At 52.0% G+C, this 14,016-nt stretch overlaps 1 protein-coding gene and 1 long non-coding RNA gene across 8 annotated transcripts in view; one reads left to right on the top strand and one right to left on the bottom strand.

Annotated features, from left to right (window-relative positions):
- The window catches only part of SULF2 (sulfatase 2), a 125,905-nt gene extending 123,228 nt beyond the window's left edge, over positions 1–2,677 (bottom strand). For 4 of the 6 annotated variants that reach the window (XM_018057996.1, XM_018057995.1, XM_018057994.1 and 1 more), the window contains exon 1: positions 1,786–1,851. The gene's annotated coding sequence lies outside the window, so the exon portion shown is untranslated. Of the gene's footprint in view, positions 1–1,785; positions 1,852–2,216; positions 2,345–2,421 lie in introns of those variants that run through there. The other 2 variants (XM_018057993.1, XM_018057992.1) reach the window with 2 other exon arrangements.
- Positions 84–14,016, top strand: part of LOC106502789 — a 32,976-nt gene continuing 19,043 nt past the window's right edge. For both annotated transcript variants that reach the window (XR_001919080.1, XR_001919081.1), the window contains exon 1: positions 84–354. This is a non-coding gene — a long non-coding RNA (uncharacterized LOC106502789). The remainder of the gene's footprint in view (positions 355–14,016) is intronic.

A 14,016-nucleotide genomic window follows, 5' to 3' on the forward strand; every position in this document is an offset into this window, starting at 1 on the left:
GAGGCTTTCTTCAATCAACTCATCATTCAACCGTCAAGTTTGAAAACTTAACATATAATTAAGGTTTCAGAAAATGCCATAAACTCAAATTTTTAAAACCCAATAAATATACACAAAGCCCAAAGCCACACTGCCTCTCATCCACTGTAGCCATGCCAACATCATGCATATATGTCCATAAACTTGGCCTAGGGAAGATCCTTCACGTGCAAATATCCAACAGCCATCAGCCAAGCCCGCCACCCCCGTAGAGCTGCTAATGAGGACACTAAATTACACACCTGGACAGACTGTTGTGATGAGCTCTAGCTTCCACACATGTACGAGCAAACTTGGAAGAACCTCTCTCACCAGGTAAGTGATCTTTAGTCTCCTTCCCACCCTCTTTCTATATGGAATGAATGGTTTCAATTTAATTAAAACCCTCCAGTGGCTCTGCAATGGGGAGTGGAGATGCAGCAAGAAATCCCCTTTGCTATTAAACTGCAAGAAGAGAGTAACTCTTCCTGCTCCGGGGAGAGGCACAGGCTGTCCTCCAGGGGAAGCCCATCCTCCCTGCTTCTCTGGTCCCCAGAGAACCCGCTTGAGAGCATCCTTCCTTCTCTGCCGCAAAGACAGTGAGGGCAGCCCTGCGGGGGAGAAGCAGGGGACAGATGGAGGGGTGTGCGGGCGGGCGCCCCAACATGCACAGATGTGCAAATACCCAGATTCAAGCGGAAGCTGAATGTAATGACTTGGTTAATTAAATATTGATTTTTAACTCAAAAAGTGATTAAAACAAGCTGCAGGAAAGGCTGCCCAGAGAGGAGAGGGGGCAGGGAATATTCAGAACTCTCAGGAAGGTGGAGGAAGAGAAAGGGGGTTGCCAAACTGGACCTGTCCTACTGTGTGCAGGCAGAGTGGTCTTCAGTCTCTAGACAAGAAGTTGCAGATAGAGGTCATTGGGCAAAATCAGGATCTGCGTGTGTCTTCTTGTGGTTCCCCCCTTAGACTGCATCTCTTTCCCCAGCTGCCCTCCAAGTGAACTAAGAGCTTCCACTGCTCAGAAACTAGGTTTTCTGTCCATCGCGTCTCTCTGGAACATAACGGTGGTGCCAGGCACCAGGAGGTGCTTCATAAACGCTTGTAGGAGGAATGAATGAACTACTATAAAGAATGTTTGTTTTTTTTTTTTTTTAAAAAAAGTACACTCCTAGAAATCGCCGCAGCTTCACTGTCACACTTCCGAAATCCTCGGGCGCCCGGGGCCTCTGTCTACAAGGAGATGAGAACTGGTTCTGACCCAGCCGGGGAGGAAGTTTGTCTTTATAATCCTATTTGCCCTTTCGGTATCTGCAAGTTCCCACTCTGAAGATCCGGTCCACCGCTTTCCCCTGTCCTGCCCGGACAAGCCCCACGTGGTCTTGGCTACTAGCCGCTCCGCTGGGTCTAAACTCAAAAGGGTCGAGGAGGCCATCCCCCTGCGGCCGGCGAGTCCAGGAGCGCGGCCCCCGAGGCCTCCACGGCTCCGCGAGGCGTGTCGGCGGGTCAGGGGCGCGGTGGGAAGTCCTTGCCCGCTCGCCCAGCCCGCCAGCGGGGTCAAACCGGTCATCCTCCCGCGGCCCGCCGGCGCCACCCCGTTGCCCGCCGGGTCCCACCTCCGCGCTCCGCGCTGGGGCCGACGCCGGGCGGTCGGGACCGGCCCCGGGCTCACCTGGGCGGCGCTCGCGGCCGCACTGGCTCCGGGGCCGGCGAGGGCCGCCGGGAGCCCCCGCCTTGCCCACCTGGCCCCCGCGCCCCACTCACCAGCGCGCACGGCCCCGGCGGCCTCACCCGGCGCGGGGCGCCGCCGCCTCTGCCGCAGCCCGGCCGGGCAGCGGGGCGCAGGGGACTCCGCGCCGCTGCTGCCGCCGCCGCATCTCCGGCGAGTGCCGCCTCTCCGCCTCTCCTCCTCCCCTCCTCCCGCCTCTCCGCCCTCAGGCTCCGCCGCCGCCGCCCCTCGGCCCCCGCCCCGGCGCGCCGCCCTCGCCAAAGTCCGGGTCCGCGCCCCACCCGGGCCGCTCTCGCATCGCCCTGGTCCGGCCCCGCCGCGCGAGGGAGCCAGCCCCCGGGCACCGCTCGGCCCGGACCCCGCCTGCACCCCCAGCCTCCGCGCGGGGCGGGGAGCGGCGGGCCGGCCGCCGCGGGGACCCCGCCGCGGCGCCCTCCCGGCGCCCCACCGCGCGCGAGCGCTTTACCTCCGGCTGGAAGGACAGGCGGCCCGGCTGGCGCGGGCTGTGCTGCGCCGAAGTCCGGCCCTGGCCCCGAAGTCCGGCCCCGGACGGGGCAGTGGCGGAGAGCGGGGGTCGGAGCGGCACTCCGCCTCCCGATGCCTCGGGACCCCGCTGGCCGCGCTCCCGGCGCCGAGCGCGCACCCTCGCCGGGACACAGACGCACACTCACCCGGCACACACTCGCTCCCGCTCGCCCTCGGTAGAGAGTTGAAACAGCTGTGGGATTCGCCCGGGAGCTGGAAATGAGGGAGGGACGCGAGCCCGAACCGTGCTTGCGCGAGTGTGTGTGTGTTAACACACACACGCACGAGGGGGGCATCCCTAATAAATCAAATATCGCAATAAAGTCAGGAGGGCCATCGATCAGGTTTACTTGGCTGGAAACGAAGAGAAAGAATCCTCGCCTCCTTTCCGCTTTCTTTTTCTCCTCCCTCTGAGCTCGAAGGAGCCAGGTGTTCCACGGGGCTTGCGACAGCCCCGGCCGGGCGCTCCTCTCGTATTGACACGTTAATAAATGTTTTCTTTTATCTGCTTTCACAAGGGCTCGCCCTGGTCTGCAAACACCCGACCGCCTTCCCTGAAAGCCCCGCGCTTGCCTCTAACCACACGTTAGCCTTCGGAAACGCGGGCTGGAGCCGGGGCCGGCGGCTAGATCGCAGGGTGAACTGCCCACGCGCCCCGGGAGCTCCTCGAGACGTTAACTTGAGCTCACGTTTAAATAGCTGCCAGTTGCCCAGAAATGGTCCGGGAATAGGAAAGAAAGGAGAAAGTGGCCTTCTCTGAAAGCGGAGGAATTCGACTCAAGGTGGTGCTGTCTACCGCGCTTTCCCCAGTCCCCAGCCTCGCAAAAGAGGACAGGGATGATAGAGGTGGGCAAAGAGCAGCCAGAGAAGCAACTAGTAGCTGCAGAAAGCACAGCTGAGTTGCTAAGACAAAAAAAGCCTCAGCTGTAGATCAGTATACTTGCCGGAGGTGGTGAACTGATGTAAACCACGTAGCCCTCTTGCAAGGGAAGTATTATTAGACCCATATTACAGATGTGCAGACCAAGTCACAGAGAGGCTGAGTAATAGGCCCAACGTCACACAGGTGTAAGTAGTGGACTCAGGATTTGAACCCAAGATATTTGGCTCCAGAGTTATGTTTTTAAATCACAGGCTGTTGTTACTTTCCAACACAGCTTCTCCTTTCTCTGTTGCAGTCTTTCGTGCGAGCTGGGGTTGTCATGTTTAGTGATTAAACATACAGAAGGACCATGAGGATGTACCTATACAAAAAAATTCTTCCTTGTTTATCTGAAATTCGAATTGAGCATCCTGACCCGATTGGGGCTGAAGACTCCTCTCACCATAATCTTCCTTGCTGCTGCTGCTGCTGATGCTGCTGCTAAGTCCCTTCAGTCGTGTCCGACTCTGTGTGACCCCATAGACGGCAGCCCACCAGGCTCCCCTGTCCCTGGGATTCTCCAGGCAAGAACACTGGAGTGGGTTGCCATTTCCTTCTCCAATGCATGAAAGCGAAAAGTGAAAGGGAAGTCGCTCAGTCGTGTCCGACTCTTAGCGACCCCATGGACTGCGGCCCGCCAGGCTCCTCCATCCATGGGATTTACCAGGCAAGAGTACTGGAGCGGGGTGCCATTGCCTTCTCCAATAATCTTCCTTAGCTACCCCTAGATCAACTGACAGTCCAAGTAAATCAGAAAAACCTGGCACTTTGCTTTTCCAAATCAGATTCTGGTGCCCACCTTTTGGGACCACTGAAGTTGCTGATCTTCTGCCCTCTTTTTGCTTTGGATCAAAATGTGAGGCTTACCTATTCACTGTCACTGACGAAAAATAGTGAGGACGCCCCACCCTTTTGGCCTCGTCTTCGCGAAAGGGACACATTTGCTGCAGAGTGCCTATTGCCATGATGTCTGGGAGAATCATAAAGCATAAAGCTGGCTATGTATGTAGTTTAACATTTTCTGTTAGCTGCAGTGAGAAAAAGAAACAGGTGAAATTAATTTTAATAATATAGTTTAACTTAGTATATCCAAAATAGTATCAATTCAACATGTAATCTATATGCCAATTATTAATGAAATATCTTACATTTTTGTCTAATTAAGTCTGGGGAATCTGGTGTGTGTTTTACACTTACAGCAGCTTTCAATTCGGACCATCTCCGTGGGGCTAGGGGATCCCATACTGCACAGGGCAGTTCTATGGCTCACGCCTGAGTGTTTACAGCAGATTATCTCATGTAATCCTCTTCATCTTTCAAGAAAACTGATGCTCAGAAAGGTCAAGGGTCACAAAGTTGACAAACGGGATTCTGACCCACTCAAGGTGGTGCCTGACTTTGGGACACGTTTTCGCTGTGGCAGCAGTTTTCTCACTGGGACCTCAGAGCCCCATGGGGGTGTCTCAGGGGCGAGGGGTGGAGGAGGGAGGTGAGATCTGCCTTTTGCTTGCTTTTTGTGTTGGGTTCTGGGGAGCATTTCAGAGGTCAAGGGGAATCCCATGCCCCCAAAGTTCAAAACCACGTTGGCTTCCTTGAGGCCTCACATTTATGAACATGGTTCCCCCTTCCCTAAGTGGGCTGTGCCACAGTCTCCTGCCTCCTTGTCCACTCATCAGGGAACCCCAGCAGTGGAGGGGCAGCTCACGATTGCCTCCGTGGGGCTGTAGGCAGGGCTGAGATGGTGTCATTTGGTTATCTGTTTTGGATAGTTTTGGATAGTTCTTCTTTCAGCTGTTGCTGTTCAAAGACCAAACATGATGTCTGCGTCTCGCCTCTTATCCTTTTTGAGGAAGAAGGGGATGGATCTTGTGTGTGAGTGCCTCTGTGTGTGTGTGTGCACATGCCTCTGTGTGTGCGTGTGTGCACATGCCTCTGTGTGTGTGCATGCAATCAGGCATATGTCTACTGTAGGCAGATGCTGTGGATCCAGCTTCAGGTCAGGGCTTAACTCACCAGCTCAGACACTCACGGGGCCTGAGGGTCTGCAAAGTGCCCTCTGGCCACGTTCTTCTCCCCGTAATTCTCAGCAAACCCACAGTCGTCTGGGTCCAAGGCCTTGGCCTAAGTTTCCCAGGTTCCCTGCAGGCAGGTAGGGACTCCTGGCCCCATTCGGGAGTGCAGGGTCCTCCTGGGAAACATGAGGGGCCTCAGGGGTTCAGATGCCCCCCAGCCTGGGGAGTCGCTCAGCCACTGCTGGGCGGGGACCTGGGCGGGGGCTCAGGATAGTTCTCAGAACCTCCCACCTCCTGAGTCTGTGGCCTCTCCCACCTTTAACCCCACCATCCGGGACAACCTTTCTCCTCTGTGTCCCTCCTCACCCTGATGTCATCTCTCGCTGTGATCACCTTGGTCCTGGCTGGATAATCGGGCTTTTCAGACTCCTTAACACCACTCCCTCGAGTTGGTTTAACCTTGGGGGGACCTTTTTCTCGACACCCACAAGCCTCCTTTCTTCCTCTGGCGGCTTCTTTGGCAGCCTTCTCTGCAGAATGTCCATCTTGTTCTATCTACCTGGCTTGGCCAGAAGGCCCTTCCATTTCCTTGGATTCCTATGTAACAATAAAAAAAAAAAAATCATTCCTGCTGTGTGTTTATCTCCATCAAGAGGCTGAAACTCAGCCTGATTGTCCGAGCACTGCTGGCTGCATTTAGATGGGAGTAGATGGGATTTTATGAGGGTTGTAAAAGTCAGGCTTTTAACATGTCTCGAACAAATTGGCCTGTGAAGGAGAAGAGTAGAAATAGGGCTACAGAAGGGAGGCCTGGGAATGTGAGCGAGCCTCAGAAGTGAAGCACAGGTGGCTTCAATAACCCACAGGAGTTTGGCTGTAACCTCACTGCTACAAAGCCGAAGAGGCTGCAGAGTCACCCCCAGGGGGCTGGGAATGGAACGTCTCAGCTCCTCAGTGGGGACCATTTTGCACCGGTTTTAAAATACAAATCCCAGCACCATCCCTAACATTGTGAATTTGCGGTTGATTCTGCTGAGTTTTCACTGAAACCCAAGCTGTCTTGTTTGTAGAAGTGCCATTGCGTTAGAGGAACACTGTTTACATTTCTTGAGATATTGTGATAATGAAAAACAGCACCATAAACCCCCATTAAGTCTAAAGAACATTAATTGTATTTCACGCTGCCTCCCTGGGCTGGCACGCTGACATAGACATGCTTTACTTCAGCAAAATGGGGCTCATCTTTGCAGCGCGGTACCCATTTCCCTCCTTAATTACGCGTAATTGTATAGTCTAATTTATTCTAACGCCTGACGCCTAAAAGTGCACATTCATGAATCAAGGGTTAGATTGGGAGGTAGGAGAATTATAAACGGGTATAATTGCAGTCTCCTGGGGGCTGCTTATGAGTGATCTCAAAGAGCAACGATGTTTATTCGGAATTCTTGCTAACGAAAGACAGGCGGCCTCCAGTTAAGAACGTGGATAACAGTGACGATTTGTCTCGTGGCCTAACAATACACCAATAGTTCTCTCTTGAATAAGAGGGCAAGAAAGATTAAATATGTGAATTTCATGTAATTTGTGATGGGTTGAAACAGCCACACAAGCAGCACTAGCCCTTGTGTAACTGAGAATCAGTGCCTGTACTGCCGCTCCCACCCTGGGTGCCACAGCTGCAGATCTCTGAGGGCAAGGCAGAGCTTGTGGGGCTCCGGTGGGCAATCTCCTTTATAGAGACAAGCAGGGTCCATTGGACCATAAGTGCAATTCAATTCAGCCTCACTCTGTGACAGCATTCCTCATTTTACAGTCGCCTTCCAGAAAAATCACTTTGGAACTTTGACTGTAATGAATCAATTAATTTATCAGTTATGATTAATGTTGGAGGTTGGTTTAGGAGAAGTGGAAAAATGACTCAGCACTGCCCCAGGGCTAAAGTTCTAACTGATCTGGACTCTGTCCCCACTGGCTGGTGACTCCTTAGCTGATCACCTCGGGTCTCAGTTTCCTCATTTTTAAGAGTTGAGGATAAATATTGAGGACATCGCAGGTTTTCATGCGGTCTGAGATTAATGAAGGTGAGTAAATGCACACACGGTGCCTGGCTGGGAATGTTCACTGAATCAGAATCAGAAACGTGCTCCTGTGGGCCTCTAGAGAGACTCCTCCATCATCTATAAAACCTGATGGTGGACATCCAAGGCAATTGCTTTGATGCCAGGGCAAAGCAGATCATGCCACTCCGAGGCTTACAATCCCTAATGCTTAGGTGAAAATCCAAATTCCTGAGCTCAAGATCTACATGGTGCTTATCCTGGCCGGCTCCCCACATCTTTCTCTGTTCTCATAATTCTCTTATTATGAAAATTTCAAACCCAAAATGGAAAGAATAGCGCAGTGAATATGCTATACCTGAAATAAACAGTTGTTAATATTTTGTCCTGATATGTTGCTGAACCATTTGAAAGGAAGTTGAGGACCTCAAGAAAAACTATGACAAACCTAGACAAGATATTAAAAAGGAGAGACATTACTTTGCCAACAAAGGTCCATCTAGTCAAAGCTATGGTTTTTCCAGTAGTCATGTATGGATGTGAGAGTTGGACCATAAAGAAAGCCGAGCGCCGAAGAATTGGTTCTTTTGAACTGTGGTGTTGGAGAAGACTCTTGAGAGTCCCTTGGACTGCAAGGAGATCAAACCAGTCCATCCTAAAGGAAATCAGTCCTGAATATTTATTGGAAGGACTGATGCTGTAGCTCCAATATTTTGGCTACCTGATGTGAAGAGCTGACTCATTGGAAAAGACCCTGATGCTGGGAAAGATTGAAGGTGGGATGAGAAGGGGATGACAGAGGATGAGATGGTTGGATGGCATCACTGACCTGATGGACATGAGTTTGAGCAGGCTCCCAGGAGTTGGTGATGGACATCTCTCCTGTCTTACCTAAAGGTGTTCCCCAATCTCCCTCACCATCCCTGCCCATTTTGTTGTCTTCCTATTGTCTTCCATACACGTCGCTGTATGAAATTCTGTGATTGTGTCCATGTGCTTGTTCTGAGGTTGATTCCTCCTCCCCACCTCCAACCCACAGTAGCTTCAGGAGAGCACGGTCTGTGTCCAGAGGAGCGTGAACCCAGTTGACCTAGGCCCTTGCTAGGTATGAGGCTCCCCGCCTCCACCAACTCCCTTCAAGTAGACAGACTCTGTTATGAATTTTACTTTACCACTGGCTTGTACGTTTTTAGAAAAGGATAGTCAGTGCTGGGTGTCTGATATGCAGGGGCACACAGGTAAATACATGGTTTTCAGCTAAGGTTGCAATAACAGATGAGTTAGGAAATCAGGAAAAGACATGAGTATTATTAAAAAAAAAAAAACTTTCTGAAGGTATAATTCAGACACCATAAACTTCATTCATTTTGAGTGTACCACCGAAATGTTTTTAAATTTCCAGGGTTGTGCAACTGTTACCATAATCCAGTTCTAGAACTTTCTCATTACCTCTCATAACAAGATCCCTCATGGGCAGGGGTCGTTTTAAAGCTCTCCAGGTGATTGTAACCCATGGCTGGGCAGAGGGGTGTGTGTGTGGGGGGGTGCCTTGGAAAACAGAGGAGAGAGCCATAAAGTGGCCCAGAGGGCGCTGAGGTTCCTGGTTGACAATGAAATAAATGAGTCTACTTTTAATTTGAAAGAGTGCGAATAAATAGGAGTATGTGTGACCGAATCACTTTGTTGCACACCTGGGACTAACGCAACATTTTAAGTCGGCTACAGTCCAATATAAAATAAGAATTAGAAAGAATGTAAAGGAGCACACACAGAAGTTTTGGTTGGGGGGGGTGAGGTGGGTGGTGAGAGGGATGGAGGTCGGGCCGCCGAGACGGCTTGGCCGAAGCCCAGACCTTGGTCTAGAAAGGTCCATCTGGGCCGTCCAGCGCTGGCGGTGGGGTGGGTGGTGGGCAACATCCCACGGTTCCTCCTGGAGGGAGAGGCCTGTGTCCACTCCCCAGTCCACGCATCCTGCCTCCCCTGTAAATTTGGAGGGGAGAGTGGTGGCTGGGAACTGGGGTAGGTGTGGGGAGCCAGGCCCACGGAGGGGTCACTGTTGCCAGAGGAGTGGAGCACCATCCCCAAGGACACACAGCAGTGTGAAAACAGCGGAGAGGAATGGCCCAGAGGCCCTGCTCTTTCCAGCTTGGGGCAGCTCCCTGAGCCTGGGAGGCCTCTGCAGAGTGGCTGGGCCAGAGCTCTGCCTTGCTCGGTGTCCAGGGACCCCCAAAGTGTCCCCTTACCTTCCTCCCAGCAGGGCCTTGCGCCCTGGCTCTGCCCCGAGAGGTGCCTCCTGGCCGTCACAGTGCCGTTCCCCGGCCCTCAGCTTTATCGCCATCCTGAGTGCGCTCTCGGCGACTCATCTCTTTGTGCCAATATCCGGTCGGTCGTCTGAGTCTCTGGCAGGCACTCGTGGCCGCCCAGGCTGGGCTGCTGACCAAGACTGCAGGCAGAGGCCGCAGTCCAGGGCTGCGTTCGTCCTCTGTCCTCTTCACCTTGGAGAGGGCGACTCAGGAGCCCTGCGCCTGCCATTGAGAGAACACTTGCTGCATGTGGGCTGGACTGCAAACAATAGATCTACTCGGCTAGTTAAAGCGAGAAAGGGATTTGTTAAAAGACATCAAGTGTTTCCAAATCCTTGTGTAGTTTGGGCGGAGTGTCTGAACGCAGGCTCCAAGCTAGGCATCAGGAGAAGACTTGGGCGGGTGGTGGGTTGGGGGCTGCTCTGGAAACACACCAAGGCTGCCGTGTCTGTCCTGATGAAACTGAGCCTGGACACGGAGGTCCCACTGCTGCTGAGCCCTCGAAAGGGCCCACAGCCTTGCCAGAGTATTTTCTGTAGATGCTCAGATCCCTTGGGCACAGTGGCCACCGCACAAAGCTGCCTTCTGAATTTCTGTCTCCCACTGATGTATCTGATTGGTGGGAAGTGGTCTGTGTGACTGTATCCCAGCTGCAAAGAGGTGCAGGAACTGGAGTTTCTGGAATTGGCCTGGGAAGACAGGATCCGTGTGTGTGTGTGTGTGTGTGTGTGTGTGTGTGCTCAGTCGCTCAGTTGTATCCGACTCTTTGTGACCCCATGGACTGTAGCCCACCAGGCTCCTCTGTCCATGGGATTGTCCTGGCCAGAATACTGGAGTGGGTTGCCATTTCTTCCTCAAGGGGATCTTCCTGGCCCAGGGATCAATCCGCATCTCCCGCAGCTCTTGCGTTGGCAGGTGGATTGTTTACAACTGAGCCACCTGGGAAGCCCATTCCTTTGTGGGATATTAGGAAAATGGAGAGAGGAGGAATTGAGTAGCCATAAAAGACAAATACCTCCTCCGCCTGTAGCATGCCGACAGGTGGGCTGAGCACTCAATGTCTCTCCTTTAACCATCCTCCTTAAAGCTAGGGAACCAAGGTTCTGAGAAGAGAAGCGACTTCTCCAAGGTCCCAGGGAGCTCAGACTCCAGAATTTTCACCAACCTTTCAAAGGCAGGATTAGATGGGGAATGGCACAGAATTCTCCAGACCCCAGTCAACTGGATGCCCTGGGGCCTCCACCAACAAATTAACCAATTTCATGTGGCTAAGGCAGTCGCAGCAGTGGCTCTGTGCCTTTGCTTACTGAGTCTTCTGATTGAAGCAGAAAAATCACTTCCATTTTATCCATTCATGAGCAGCTAGATCATGGATGCCTGAGGTCAGGAGACTTGGGCTCTGATTCTGATTTCCTGTTGCATGACCTTAAGCCTCTGTTTGTTCATCTGTTAAATGGGCACCCAAATCTCATACCACCTCCCCTGCCTGCACCCCCTCCTCCACTTCACTCCCTTCATGCCTATCATTCAAATGTTCAAATGAGAATGTGAGCTGAAATGAAAGGGTAAACTCTATGCAGGACAGTTCTCTTTGATCTTGCTTCCCATCAGGAACCCATGGATAAGGAATCAGTGTGGCCTGGGTACAGCAGCATTCACTTGGACTCATAAGGAATCATAAGCTGATATTGCCTGTTCATATAGGAAGCATTGAGGGCTTGGTTCTGTGTCTCAAACAGGGACCATGCCCCTGTGAGCCATTAACTGACACTATTTGGGACTGAAGTCCACAGGCTGTCTGCCTCAGCCTGGATGCTGAGAGGGAAGCCAGGTGAACTGTTTTGGGGGAAGCCGGATGGCTAACCTGGTGGGGGTGGGGCTGGCCCTGTGCCTTAGAACTGCTGTGAAAGGAAGGTGTTTGGATCAGGGTTGTCCCAGCACACAGCCTCCTTGCATGGCTTTGGTGAGACACTCATTTAGTCATTCATTTAACAAATCTGTTCAAAGTTGCTACACTCAGTAGCTAAGTCTCAAACCACAGCACCCCAAAGGTGACTTTCATGACTCCAGCTCCCAGAGGCTTCGAGTCCAGTAGGTGAAAAAGACACCAGACCAGGTTCGACAGAGAGCTTGTGGCAGAACATTTTAGTTCTTTCCTGCATCTGCTTCTTTTTCTCCCTTGCCAGTAGACATTTTTTTTTTTTTTTTGTGGTGGCAATCAATATGCCCAACTCAAGGGGTGGCTGAGGATTGTAAGCTGGGGCTTCTCAAAGGGTAGTTCCTGGACCCACAACATCAGTATCAGCAAAACTTGTTAGAAACTTGTTAGAAATGCAAATTATTGGGCTCCACCCCAGACTCACTGAATCCGAAGCTCTGGAGGCAGGGCCAGGAGTCTGGTGTAACATCCACCTCCCACAGCCTAGGCTTCCCTGATGGCGCAGGTGTTCCCCGATGGCTCAGCGGGTAAAGAATCTACCTGCAAGGCAGGAGACAGAGGAGACATGGGTTTGATCCCTGGGTCCTGGAAGAGGAAATTTGGCAACTGACTTCAGTATTCTTGCCTGGAAAATCCCATGGACGGAGGAGCCTGGCAGGCTACAGTCCACTGAGTCACAAAGAGTCAGATACGACTGAGCAACTTAGCAACAACCATCCCACACCCCAAGTACCAATGATATGCGTGGCGCATCGTCAGTTCTAGCCCATGAGACGTAAGGAGGTATCTTCTGGGGGCTTTGAGGAGACACTTCTCTTCCTGTTAAAAAGGTCAGAGTCTCAGAAGGTGGAGCTCCTTCCTCACGCCTGCTTCTGTTCCAGAGGTGGTGGTGTGTCTACAGATGCCTGGTGCTGGAGACAAAGCCATCGTATGGCCAGGAGAGGGCGGTGTCCCAGACCGGCCCAGGATGATAGAGCGGAAGAGTCTGAACTGCCCAACCACTCAGGCCCTCCTATGGAGAGGAAGACAATAATGACCTCATGGCATTGCACCTTGCAGCCTAGAGCGACCTCTGGGGTCACAAGGCTGATGATAATCCAAGTATCCTTGGCTTCCTGAAATGGTGCTCGAGTCCTTTTCTTCCTCTGTGCCTTTTCCACATCTGTGACATAACACCTCTCCACCACCTCGTACCCATTAGAATGGCAACTGTCAAAAAAACCCCAGAAGATAATCATCGCAAGTGTTGGTAAAGAGGTGGAGAAACTAGAACTTCTGTGCCCTGTTGGTAGAGATGTAAAATGGTGCAGGCACCAGGGAAAACATTACAGGCATTCCTTAAAGAATTACAAACAGAATTATCACAGGATTCAGCAATTCTGCTTCTGGGTACATGCTCCAAAGAATTGAAACCCGGGTCTCAAAGAGATGTTTATACACCCGTATTCATAGCAGCATCAGTCACAATAGCCAAAGGGTAGAAGTAAGCTAAGTGTCTAACGATGGTTAAGATGGGGAATTTTATGTTGTGTGTATGTTACCAGCATTAAAAAGAAAAATCACCCCCCCCACACACACCTCTTCAAATCCACCCTCCCTCACTCACACCTGCTAACAGATGGTCTCCATCCTTCCTGCCTCGTCTCTGGGTTCTGGTCCCGTGTATCCAACAGACTTCTTGACATCTTCACCTGGGTCTTTGGAAGGCAGCTCAAGTTCAACACGCCTGAGTCTGAACTCATGACCGCTCTCCCCCAACCTTCTTGTCCTGCCGTGTTTGTCTTTGGGGTGACTGACACTTCCATTCATTATAAGTCAGAAATCATTCTCTTCCTCAACCTCCTCCCCACCCAGCCTAATCCGCTGTGAGTTCCTGGTGATTGCCCTTCTTAAATGCCTGTCCAGGGAGAGTGGCAAGCCCTTGCGATCCCCTCCAGCATTGCCTTTGACAATAGCAGTGGGGTCCGACTGGGCTCCTCTTGTGGGCCCTGGCACCACCCAAACCCAAGCTCCAGGGCAGAGGCAGACTGCGTTTTTCCAGCTGCTGATCTGATTGACCCCATTCTAGTTTCACTTTCAGTAATCGATGCCATATGACAGTATTTCATGGAAAATCTAGCCCCTCCCAGAGTCAACTGCTGGGCAGGTTTCTCCTTGAGTTGATTTCACATTCTGTTGTAAGAGACACCCTGTCTTCCAAGAGTTTGAGAAGAGTTTGAGAGACCGAGTCTCTCATATTTGGGGCCTGACTTCAAGGGGCAGGGTGGGATGAATGTCACTGATGATCCCTGCCTTAGTCTGGGATGTCCCAGGTGCAGACTCAGACAAGAATTCAAGAGCAAGTCATTAACTGGGGAGGTGATTCCAGGAAACACTGGGTGGGAGCAGGAAGTGAGAGAGAGAAAGGAAGATGATGATTTGGGCCGAGTGATTAGCCCTGCTGGTTCAGGAGACAGCTGCAGGGGCACTGCAGGGAGGAAGTCTGGGAGATGGGGGTCTCCCAGGTGG

This window comes from Capra hircus, chromosome 13, assembly GCF_001704415.2.
Source record: "Capra hircus breed San Clemente chromosome 13, ASM170441v1, whole genome shotgun sequence".
NCBI classification, from domain to species: domain Eukaryota; kingdom Metazoa; phylum Chordata; class Mammalia; order Artiodactyla; family Bovidae; genus Capra; species Capra hircus.